The 11510-nt window shown below is 38.8% G+C and overlaps 1 long non-coding RNA gene across 1 annotated transcript; it reads right to left on the reverse strand.

Annotated features, from left to right (window-relative positions):
• Positions 1 to 3764: 3764 nt before the first annotated feature.
• On the reverse strand, positions 3765 to 9222 carry LOC125094967 (uncharacterized). Its single transcript, XR_007125751.1, has 3 exons — positions 9066 to 9222; positions 5758 to 5894; positions 3765 to 3845 (listed from the first exon to the last, which is right to left on the reverse strand). It is a non-coding gene; the product is annotated as an uncharacterized LOC125094967 (long non-coding RNA).
• Positions 9223 to 11510: the final 2288 nt, after the last annotated feature.

Raw genomic sequence — 11510 nt, forward strand, 5'->3', positions numbered from 1 at the left:
TAAAAGACTGATGGAAGGAGGTGGGGGGGGGTGGGCTAGATGAGGGATGGGTATTAAGGAGGGCACTTGATGAGCACTGGGTGTTATATGTAAGCGAGAAATTACTAGATTCTCCTCCTGAAACCAATACTGCATTTTACATTAAATAAGTCAAATTTAAATAAAATTTTAAAAATACTGCAAAGAAAAAGTATTTATAAACACACACACACACACACACACAATTAAAAAAAAAAGAACCACATGGAAATTCTAGAACTAAAAAGTACAATATCTGAAATTTAAAAATCACCTAGACGAAATCAATAACCAAATGGAGGTGTAAAAAGAGTAAACTTGAAAATAAAAAAAAATAATAATAAAATAAAGAGTCTCCAGAATATGTATGGTTGTATATGTGCTGGGGACAGGGTATATGAAGCAGGAAGGCTTTTGAAGAAGCTACTGCCATGGTCCAGGTGAAAATTAGTAGCTACTTGAATGGGGGTGATATGTGGGCATGACGGTAAGTGGCTTGATTCTAGAAATATCTAGAAGGGAGATGCTGGTAGATGGGAAGCCGAGTGTGAAGAAAAGAGAGGATTCAAGGGTCACTCTTAAGTTTCCAGCCTGGGTAACCGAAAGAATTGATAAACCACATACAAAGATGAGAAAAATTATAGGAGAAATAAGTGTTGGGAGAAATAAGGCATTTTGTTTCCCAGGTATTTTAAAGGTGAGATGTCTATTAGATAATGGTCAAAGTATAAGTGCTGTGACAAAAATGGTACTTAGAGTCAAGATACTATAGCGTTTAAGGGTCTACAGACTCTGGAGCTCAGAATGTTCAGGCAGCTGAGTTTGCTTATCTGTAAAATGAAGATTATCACAGTACCCACCTTATTAAGTTATTGGAAGAATTAAGTGATGACTGTTTATAAAGCCCTAGAACACTGTCTAGCACATACTAAGCATCTAAAACATTATATATTTGCAATGGTAGTATTGCTGATGTGACCAAGAAGGTTTTGGGATAGTGAGAGAACGTTTTTGCAGGCATGACATTGACCATCCCAACATGGATACATCTAGTGTGAGCCTCTTATAATGAAAATCCACATTGTGGTTTCTATAATTACTTTCCTAATGATCTTTGTGAGAAAATAATTCAAAAGGCATTTAACTCTCTGTTCTGTGGGCGTTGAGGTGTAGTTTGACAATGAGGAGAACTTTGAACTCACAGAACGTGAAGCAATTCTTGAATTTCCCTGACATGTCACTATTGAGACCACCTGAAACTCTAACAACTTGTGACCTTCCTTTCCCTGGACTTTGAGTTGCATTTTTTTTCACCTGGCAAGCTTTTTCTCTTGCAGAATCTGAACACTTCCATCCTTGAATCTGTGGACAGAAAGTTCATAGTCCTTAGCAGGCTGGACTTGGATCTGTACGTCTGAACTAAATTGTCCTGGGGATTTTAGGATGGATGGATTCATTGAACAAAAGTTTGTGGTTACATAATAAAACATTTGTTTTAGAAGCTGTCACTTTAAGCTTTCTGATATAAAGTGAATGTGGTGTCATACGCACGGTTTTTCTTAGGTTGTTTCTTATAAAAATAACATTCTGTAGGGCGCCAGGGTGGCTCAGTGGATTAAAGTCTCTGCCTTCAGCTCAGGTCATGATCCCAGGGTCCTGGGATTGAGCCCCCTCATTGGGCTCCCAGCTCAGTGCAGACCCTGCTTCGTCCTCTCTCTCTCTCTCTGCCTGGCTCTCCACCTACTTTAGATCTCTGTCTGTCAAATACATAAATAAAATCTTTAAAAAAAAATAACATTTTGTAGGATTGGGAGTACTACTGAAGAACTTCCTTTTGAAATTTTTTCTGAGATGATGTTAAAACATTTCAAGTAAGTAGTTCCAACATTTCGGTGCCCGAGCATCAATTCAGTTGACTGGTAATTGGTTCTCCTTATGAATTTCAAATTTATGAAAATAACAAAAGATTTGTCAAGTATTCTCAAATAGAAGAATTGGTAAAAGGTCTTATTATGGATAGTATCTGGCCCCCAAAAGGTAGATGTCCACAGTGTAAGTTCTGCTTGGGGCATGTTATCTTATCTGCTTCAAATTAGAGTGAGAGCCTCTTGTCAAAGGAACCAATCAAAACATGATGACAGATGCCTGAATCATGAGCATGGTCCAGAGGAGATCCTAAAATGCTCAATACAACTTGATTAAATTCAGTTGCTTATCAGGAGTAAATAATTTCACAACACTTGTTATAATCCACACTGTTAACCCAGATCTCATTCTGTTTAGACAACAGTGTCAGTGCCTCTATGTGGTGGGGGATGGGCAGAGCCTGGAGCAGGAAGGCCTTTGAAAGAAACCATTGCAAGGATCCAGCTGGAGATACTGTTAGGGGTTGAATTGTGTCCTCCAAAAAGAAATATGGAAGACCTAATCTCCATTTTTCAGAATGTGACTTTATTTGGAAATAGGGTTGTTATAGATCTAATTAGTTAAGAGGAGATCTTGATGCTGGAGCACACGGGCCCCTGACTCAGTCTGACAGGTGTCTTTATGAGAAGAGGAGAAAACCCCAAAGCAGAGACACATGGAGAAGGTCATGGGGTGGAGACAGAGATTGGAGGGAGGCCACGACAAGCCAAGCAATGCCGAGGATTACTGGCCACTCCACGAGCTGCAGACACAGGGAAGGATTCTACCTGGGCTCTCAGGGGAGCAAAGCCTATCTGCCACCTTGGTTTCAGACTTCTAGCCTCCAGAACTGTGAGAGAATAAATTTGCTTTGAGCCACTCACTTGTGGTACTTTGCTATTACAGCCTAAGAAACTGATGCAGATAGGATATTCGTGCTAATATGAGGCAGGCTTTCAACATTAATTCTTGACTGAGAACAATGGCCCCCTCCAGACAAACCTCCTTAATCTATGTCACTGTTGTGGACTCAAAAGGCATAAAATGCACTGTGACCCGGAGCACTCATGACAGTCTATAATCCTAAGCAACTTTATCACAACACTGTGGTAGCATTGACATAAGCTATCTTAATTTATCTCTTCATCAAACACATGAGGGCTTTATAATTACTTTTTCTTTTCTTTTCTTTTCTTTTTTTTTTTTTTTTTTTTTTTGTAACCAGTAAGGGACCTGAGGTTTAGAGAGGTTATAAATCTTGCACAGGGTCACACAGTCAGGAAAGGGTACAGCAGAAAGCCAGGACTCAAGGACTCAAGGTCAGTCTGGTCTGCAGCCTGAACTCTTAGTCTCTTATCTATAGTAGATTCACAAAGTTCTTGATGTGGGAGAGACTGCAGGATTAATCTCCCTCTTTCCTGACCCTTTGCTTCCTGTCCTGCTGGCCAGTTCCACAGAATCAGAGGGGAAATGGAAGGCAGGGAAATGCAGCAATGAAATGACATTCCTTCTCAGTACAGAGTGAAAGGAAAGCCATCACGGAAAGATCTGGAAGGCCATTCCATGTTACTACAACTTAAGCTCTTCAGTTGACTCACAAGTTTGTTCGGAATGTGAAATATTTTGTTAGTGTCAAAACTGCATACTTGCAACCCATGAATCATGAAATGTCTTTTTGTAGGGAGGTGGGGGAGGAGTGGTAGTGTACATAGAAGAGTTACCTATTCTTAAAAAGCAACTGGGAAAAAATATTATTGATAGTAATTGCATTTATTGAGAAAGAAGAAAATGTTCCAGGATTCTGTTTCTAGACTCGGTCAGTTATGTGCTGTGGGGTATTTGAGAATGCACTGCACAGTGGACCTAACTTCTCCCTGTTTTTCCACCCCTGGGAGCAGGCACTGAGGACATGCGCTCCAGCTCTGAAAAACAAATATCAATTTTGTCTTTGGTTTCACCTATGTTAGTGGGAGAACAATTCATTTAAAACAGATGAATACAATGATTCCCTTCATTAGAAAATATTTCACAAGAACATTCTGGGAAAATAAATCTTTCCATCCTATTTTAAGGAGAGTTTGTCATGTTTTAGGAATTCCATGATTTCTCTTTGAAGCAAATCACTTGCTGGCAGAATCTATAATCACTGAGGTGTATTTTAGGTTACCTAAATGTAGTTATTCCGTTTGTAGTGGCTCAAATTCATTATATCGGCTTAATCTGGCATCTTTATAATATGGTATATTAATACTTTGTTTGACAGTAGGTCATGGTAAATTTTGAAACTTTATGTCATTTGAAACCATGGCCTAACATTTCGGGAAAATGGAAATAATAATATGTAGACAGTCAATGATTCAACTGTGTAAAATGAGTATTCAAATAATTGATCAATCATATTACAAAAATCGAAGAGCCCCAGACCTGGAAAATATCTCTGAGATCATCTGGTAGACCTGACACAGAGATGTCTAAAAGCTCCATTTAAAAATAAGGTTATGCAAGCTCAGGGAGCTGAGATGTCTTGCCCAAGGTCACGATGGCAGTTTTAATCTCTGCAACATTAGTAAGAGTGAAATCACTCTTAGCAATTGGCTAATGGAAAACTATTAATCAAATATGACAAATCAGATTTTAATATTATTGCCCAGTGGCTAGGAAGCCAACATTCCAGGTTTGAATTCTTCTCTACCACGTTGGGCACTCTGTTTGGGTGCTTTGTGTTCAGTTTCCTCCCGGGTAAAATGGGGCTGACCTCTCTGAGTTTATAGAAAAACAATCTGGAAACTAGTATTAATCTTGTTTGCCTTTTATTGCATCTTGTCTCCTGAGCTGGGTTGTCTGAAGACACATTTATAGGTCAAAAGAGGCATTTTCAAGGATTTAAGAATTAAAGGTCACATTTCCATTGACAATGTGGCTCTTCCCTAGATGGAATGTGCAGGCTATAATTACCATCTTGTACCATTTCAATAACACCCTGTTATTTTTATTGGAGCCATGGATATTTTAGTGATCAGACTGTATTTATTACCACTGATTTATTAATTAAATTATAGGATGCCCCAGTAGAAATAAAGTTTTGCACATTTAAAACTATCTATACATACACCTAATTATGAATGATATCTAAATGAAAGAGAAACAGATAATTCTGTCTTTCAGTCTCTGCTCCCTCCCACCCTCGTCCCCTTTTAAACAACAGAAATAATTGTTCCCAGAAGCCTGTTCTGTGAAGCCTGGGCTGCCACCCTTTGATGTGTCTCTTGCGTGATAAGATCAAATAGTTCTCATAATTACATCTGGTAATTTTAGAGTCATTATTTTTGTTGTTAAGATTTTCTGTACTCAAAAAAATAAGGTTCTAGGTCAACAAGTCATTGTATAGAGAAAAAAAAATAACCAGTAGCATGATAAAAGTGGGGAAGGTGTTGTTACCTCTGCTTCTTGATACCTTGGGCCTAAATGCACAGTCTGCATCACATAAGTTGAAAATGACCATTTTGCACGTGTGTTAAAGAACCCCTTTTACAAACCGTGTCTAGTTGAAGTGGATAATCTTACGGGTCACGTTGACGTTCAGAAAACAATGGTCTTAAGGAACAGCTCTAATAGTCACTGAAAGAGTCCTTAGAAATACAAGAAATGCACTTGAACTTGAGTTCGTTGGTAACAGGGATTTTCAGTGGTATTGTAAAACACTTTGCTAATGGCATTTCCAGGTGTTTAGGATTTTATTTTTGAATTATGTGAGTACCACACGAAAAGAAAAACTTGCAATTAAATTTCGTGTTTGCAAATATGCCTCAATAATATTTAGGGCATTTATGTTACCTGATTTGCATATTGCCTTCCAATTCCTTACAGGAAAGCCTTTTTATAGCAGGATCCATCCTGCTCAGCAAATTTAAATGTAGTTCCTTCTGCAGGCAGGCAGATGAAGAAGGTGATGTTTTCCAGTCCCTGACAACCTGTGGATCATAAGATGACACTGACATTCCATTGGAGCCAATCTTTTGTGGCAAGTGCTAAAACGAAGCGATGGCCATATGGCCGAATTGGAGGGACACAAAACATTCATCAGCATCCAGTTTAGTCATTTATGTGGCTGGACAGTACTGCACAGCCTGTAATTACTCCTATTTGGTCCCTGGTGAATCAGACTGAAGGATATTTTTCCTGACCCATTTTATTTCATGACGAATAGATCCCTGTCCTTGTAACTAATATGCCTTAATCACTCAGGTCTACATTCTTCTTGTGGATCAAGAAGAAAGAAAGCTAGATTTTTTTTTTTTCAGTCATAAACTAAACTTAAGGATGCAAACAGTTGTCCCCTTTGAATAGTGCAAATTGTTTCTATGTGTGGGGCCTCAGTCATCTCTAGAGAATTTTAGAATGATGGGATTAAAATCCAGCAAATTTTTACTCTTTGACCATCATTTTAACTTTAAGGAATTCATCCAATGGATGAATTATGAATGTGCCCAAGGGTTTAACCACAAACATGTTCATGGCAGTGTTATTTTTAAGAGAGAAAAATGGAGAAAAACTAAATGTCTATTTAATTAATTTATTCATTCAAAAAATACATAGTAAGCCATTATTCTGAGCCATATACTGTTCTACTTGCTAACTAATGATCATTAAATAAAATAATAGTGACATTTCATATCATGGAATACTACACAGCTAGTAACCATGTTGTAGAAGAATATCCAATGATGTAGCAAGATGTTGATGATACATTAGTGAAAAAGTGAGTAAAACACGGGGATGTACCTTTAAATGTTTATACTTTTCAAATGTATTGTCATGAATACATACTACCTTTCTAATAAGAAAAACAAAATAATACACTTTATTTCCAAACAACTCACCAAAAAAAAAAATCTATCAAACTGAAAAATCATGAATATGTCAGCTGATGATGGGTCTTCTAAAGGAAAGGACTAAGTAAACAAATGTTTACTCAGGTCCTACTGTGTGCTGTTTGTGCAGAATGCTGGGCTGTAATGGTGGATGCCTTCAGGGAGCTCCAGGGATGAATAGTCATTCCAGGGTGTGATTAGTTTAAGGACCGCTGTGTGGGGGGGTGCCTGAGTGGCTCAGTGGGTTAAGCCTCTGCCTTCGACCCAGGTCATGATCTCAGGGTCTGTGCTCTGCATCAGGCTCTCTGCTCAGCAGGAAGCCTGCTTCTCCCTCTCTCTCTGCCTGCCTCTCTGCCTACTTGTGATCTCAATTAATAAAATATTAAAAAAAAAAAAGGACCATTGTAGGGTATCTGGATTCATCCAGAGATTGTATCATGTACCATGGTTTCTAAGAAAAAGGGGGTGTATTGCTACACTCTCTTCCATAATAAACATCTGAGTGTTCTGGGTAGCCTGCCATCATTTGGGGATGTCTTTTTTGCTTTCCTTCACCTTACTTGAACTTGACTTCATCGTTGTAAACATTTTGGCGGTGTGGAGTTGTTTCAACCTACATCTTGTTTAAGGTTCCAGACTCTGATAGCTTTGGTGGCTGTGAAGAGTTAGAACAGCCCCAAATGATATAGGCATCATGCTACGCTGGTGGTGAAAGAGGAGTTAGTAATGGGGAAGGGAAAAGAAAAAAGCCCAAGCATAGCACGTGAGAGGTAGGCAATCAGAAATGAAGAACAACAAGGTTGTGGCTCTTTCAGTCCATTTCCAGGTGGGCATCCCAGCATACAAAAATGGAGAAGGTCCAAGCTGGAGGAAGCCGGCCAGGGCATGACTTTGGACATATGGGCAACAATGTGAGTCAAGATCATCTGCAGCACAGGAATTTATCAAAAGTATGACTTCTTAATGGGCAAGGCAGATTGAAAGTGAGACTCTAGCCATGGAAGAGCCTAATTCCACCTGTCTTTAATGGGAGTGTTGAGTCACCAAAGAAGTATGTTTAATTAACAGTTGAATTTACACGGCTCCTCTGATATTTTCTGAAATGTGGCCACCATACAATCAGTCTGCTTACATGAAAGGTAAGGAAAATTAGTCTTTTACAGGAACTTCAACTGAGGAAGAAATGATTCTTTGCAATCTCTGCTGTCCATTTTAGAACATGACATGTTAGATTTTCCTTGAGCCTTCCTATACTTTCATAGGAAAAATATTGACCTCAAGAATGCTAAGGAATTTCAAATAAATCTCTTCTTGTGAAGGGAGGGCACTTTCTCCGGTTTTGTTACTCTCATCTACATTAGTAAGCTTCGGCTTGGCTTCTCTTAGGTCTCACATTGAGTGATTGCCTCAAGCGCTACCTGCCCTCAGCAGATAAAGCTGACAAATGTGTTTGAGACTTTGGAGTAAAACAAACAGAAGCAAATGAAAACTAAAATTCGAATGTATGCCATGTAATTAGATTAATCTACCGCCCAGTTTTTAAGGAAAGCTAATTAGGAATCCGATGTATAGTTTTCAGGGAATTCTTCTGTAAGGTACACGGTATGTACCTCAGGTAATAAATTGCAGGAAAGCGTGGGTGCCCGCGCATGCGCATACCCACTGGTCTAGCAATCGAGGACGACCGGGAGCTATGCTTTAACTTCCGATTTAAATTTGCTCCAGTTTTGGAAGGCTTGCACATATTAAATTAGGGAGATCTGACTGCATGGCTCTACAGTTGGTTTTGGGAGCTTATTGCCTGCAATTAGAGTAACCACTAGGAGGATTTTGTACATAAGCAGGGGAATGAGTTATAAAGTTGAGTGCTGGTTCATGAATTTGATCAATTTAGATAGTCAACTGGAATAATTTAGGCCAAAACAGAGCCCCCCCCCATTGATTAGAGGTTTTCAAGAGTCTGGATTTTCTGAAGAATTAGTTTAGCGCTCTTCAGACTTATACAGTACCAGTATAAGGACTACTACTTCATGTTACATACAATTTGGAAAATGTTTTAATTCCTCTGTAGATTATTTTGCTTAAAAAAATTGGATCATTTAAAATCAATATTTTTATTTAATGTAAAAAAAATCATCCCAGTAATACTGAACTGGCATACCGATTTATTCTTTCAAGTCCAGGACAAGAAACACAGTGTCTATAATTTTTCCTCTTGCTTCAGACCTACAAAGGCCAAGGAAAGAAAGTTCACCTGACTTTAATACTCACGGTTCTTGGCATCAAATCCTCCCATTTTTCATTCTTGGCCAGGCTCTGACATTCCACTGGTTCTGATTACTCAGTTCCTATTTTGTTGCCAATAAGATGCCAGGTCAGTCTAATTCTCCCTTTTTTGTTGCCTTAAAATGGAGTCTCTGAGGGCACCTGTGTGGCTTGGTCCATTAAAGGGCCAACTCTTGATTTTGGCTCCGGTCATGATCCCAGGGTCACATGATAGAGAATGTGTGTGCGTCTGCTTGGTCAAGTTCGTTACTGTCGCATTGGTGGAAATAAGTTCCATGGCCAAGTCCAGGGTGGGCTGTGGGTGTGGTCGGTCCACACCAGCTAGGGCAAGTATATGAGTGCTTTTCACTAGATGGTTTCATGCACCGGAAAGGGGGCTGGGGAGAGACACTGATCGGATGTTAGCAGGAGTTGTGCAGTCCTCACACAGGATTCCTCCAGCCCAAACATGTCATTTTCCATAATCACCCAGAATCAGAGTTCTTATCATAAACAACAGACAGCCATTGCTTTGGACAGAAGTTTCTGTTCAGAAGAAAAATCCCCAAATAGTTTTGTCCTCCTAGAGAAATTATGGCGTTCTTGAAATCTAGGCAAATGTTTTCTATTATTGACATGACACTAATGCCTTGCAAACATAGCTGTAAGTATTCACTTTCAAGAGCTCTGTTGAAAGTAATATGTGTCTTTCCCACACATTGGTCTTGGGGATTGTTCTGCTTAGAAAATGAAACCAAACCAAACCAAATGAGTTTGAGTGAAGCCAGTGTCTGTTGCTTTTGTTTCCTGAGAACTCCTCACCAGGAACACACTCCATGTGCCCCCAAAGCATGGCTGGTTCAAAGCAACATGTAACAGATGTGATTTCAAAGCCTTACCTTCCTTCCAGGAGCTGATCTTCTTTCCCCCTCCTCTTCTCTAAACAGCCTCCTGGGAATTCCTCCCCGGGGCCCTACATCCCTTTCTTGAGCATTCTACTATAGTACCGTTCCTAACATAACTTTCCCCAAGGCAAGACATTTTGCTCAGGATATTATTTCACCATTTCCTCACTCATCAATATTTAATAACGTGTCATATACTCTCACATTCCTGAAAGTTAAAGGTTTTGCTAAGGTGCTAATAAATAAAATGGCTACCATACAGTAGTTATGTTTAAAAGGAAACCTTCAATGATGTACGATGGCTTACCTTATTTTGAGCCTTATGGCACTGCTGAAGAAGAGACTTTGGGTTGACTAATGTTTAAATACCTTTCTTTCCTGATTTTAAAATACTATGAATTAATTTTAAATGATTAAAAGACTAAAAGCTATGAATAAAATAAAACCACTTATAATCTCATAAAAGGATCAACTACTTGATTTTTTTCTCATTTTAGAATTTATATCTATGTTTGTGTATTGGTCAAACTATATGAAATTGCCAATATTCAATTATTTTTTGAGCTACAAAGACAACAATTTCATGTGTCTTAACCTTATAGTTGTGATCATTCTTTCTATTAGTAACGTTTCTGCATAAAAACAGAACCAATAGGATAGATGGATAGACAATCAATCTATTTATCCATCCATCCATCCATCCATCCATCCATCCATCCATCCATCCCTCTACACATTTTGAGAGATGGGATGGGGAATGATTGAAAGAGAGAGAGAGACAGAGGGTTTTCTTTAAGGAATTGACTCATGATTGTGGGGGGTGGCAAGTCCAAAATCTGTAGAGCAGGCCAGCAGGCTGGAAGTTCAAGGAAGAGTAGATAGTGTTGTCTTGAGTCTGAAATCTGTAGGATTTCTGTGTTGCAGGCTTGAGACAAAATTACTTCTTCTTCAGGAAACTGGCTTTTTGCCCTTAAGGCCTTCAGTCAGTTGAATGTGACCCAACCCTATTATGTTATGGTATGATATGGTAATCTGCTTGGCTTAAAGTCTACAGATTTAAAAATTAATCACATCTAAGAAATACATTCCCAACAACATCTTAACCAGTGTTCAACCAAATAACCGCATGTCATAACCTAACAAAGTTGGCACATATAATTGAGATCACATTCTTAGAAATCTTTCCGCATCCTGGTTTTTACTATTAAAAATAAATGACATTAAATATCTCTGTCTACATCTCTGTTAAGTTTATTGTGTTTATAAGAAGAGGAATTACTGGTTCACTTAGCAAAAACAAAAATCACTCCTAGCTATGAGAATACTATGATGCCTAGAATAATTTGTCATTGTCAGCCTGGGTTCCAACACATGAGGTCTCTGTCTTTTTCTCTTGCAGCTGGTTTCTGCAGTCACTGGTGGGATAGCACTGAACTGCAGATCCAGAGCATTCAAGGATAGGAAGTCAGTGGCTGATTGTCTGGATAAATTGATGCAAATATCAATAGCTCCTGAAGACAAAGGTTACTCTTGGAATTTTAGGCTT

The sequence above is a fragment of the Lutra lutra genome, chromosome 3 (genome assembly GCF_902655055.1).
Source record: "Lutra lutra chromosome 3, mLutLut1.2, whole genome shotgun sequence".
Classification (NCBI taxonomy): domain Eukaryota; kingdom Metazoa; phylum Chordata; class Mammalia; order Carnivora; family Mustelidae; genus Lutra; species Lutra lutra.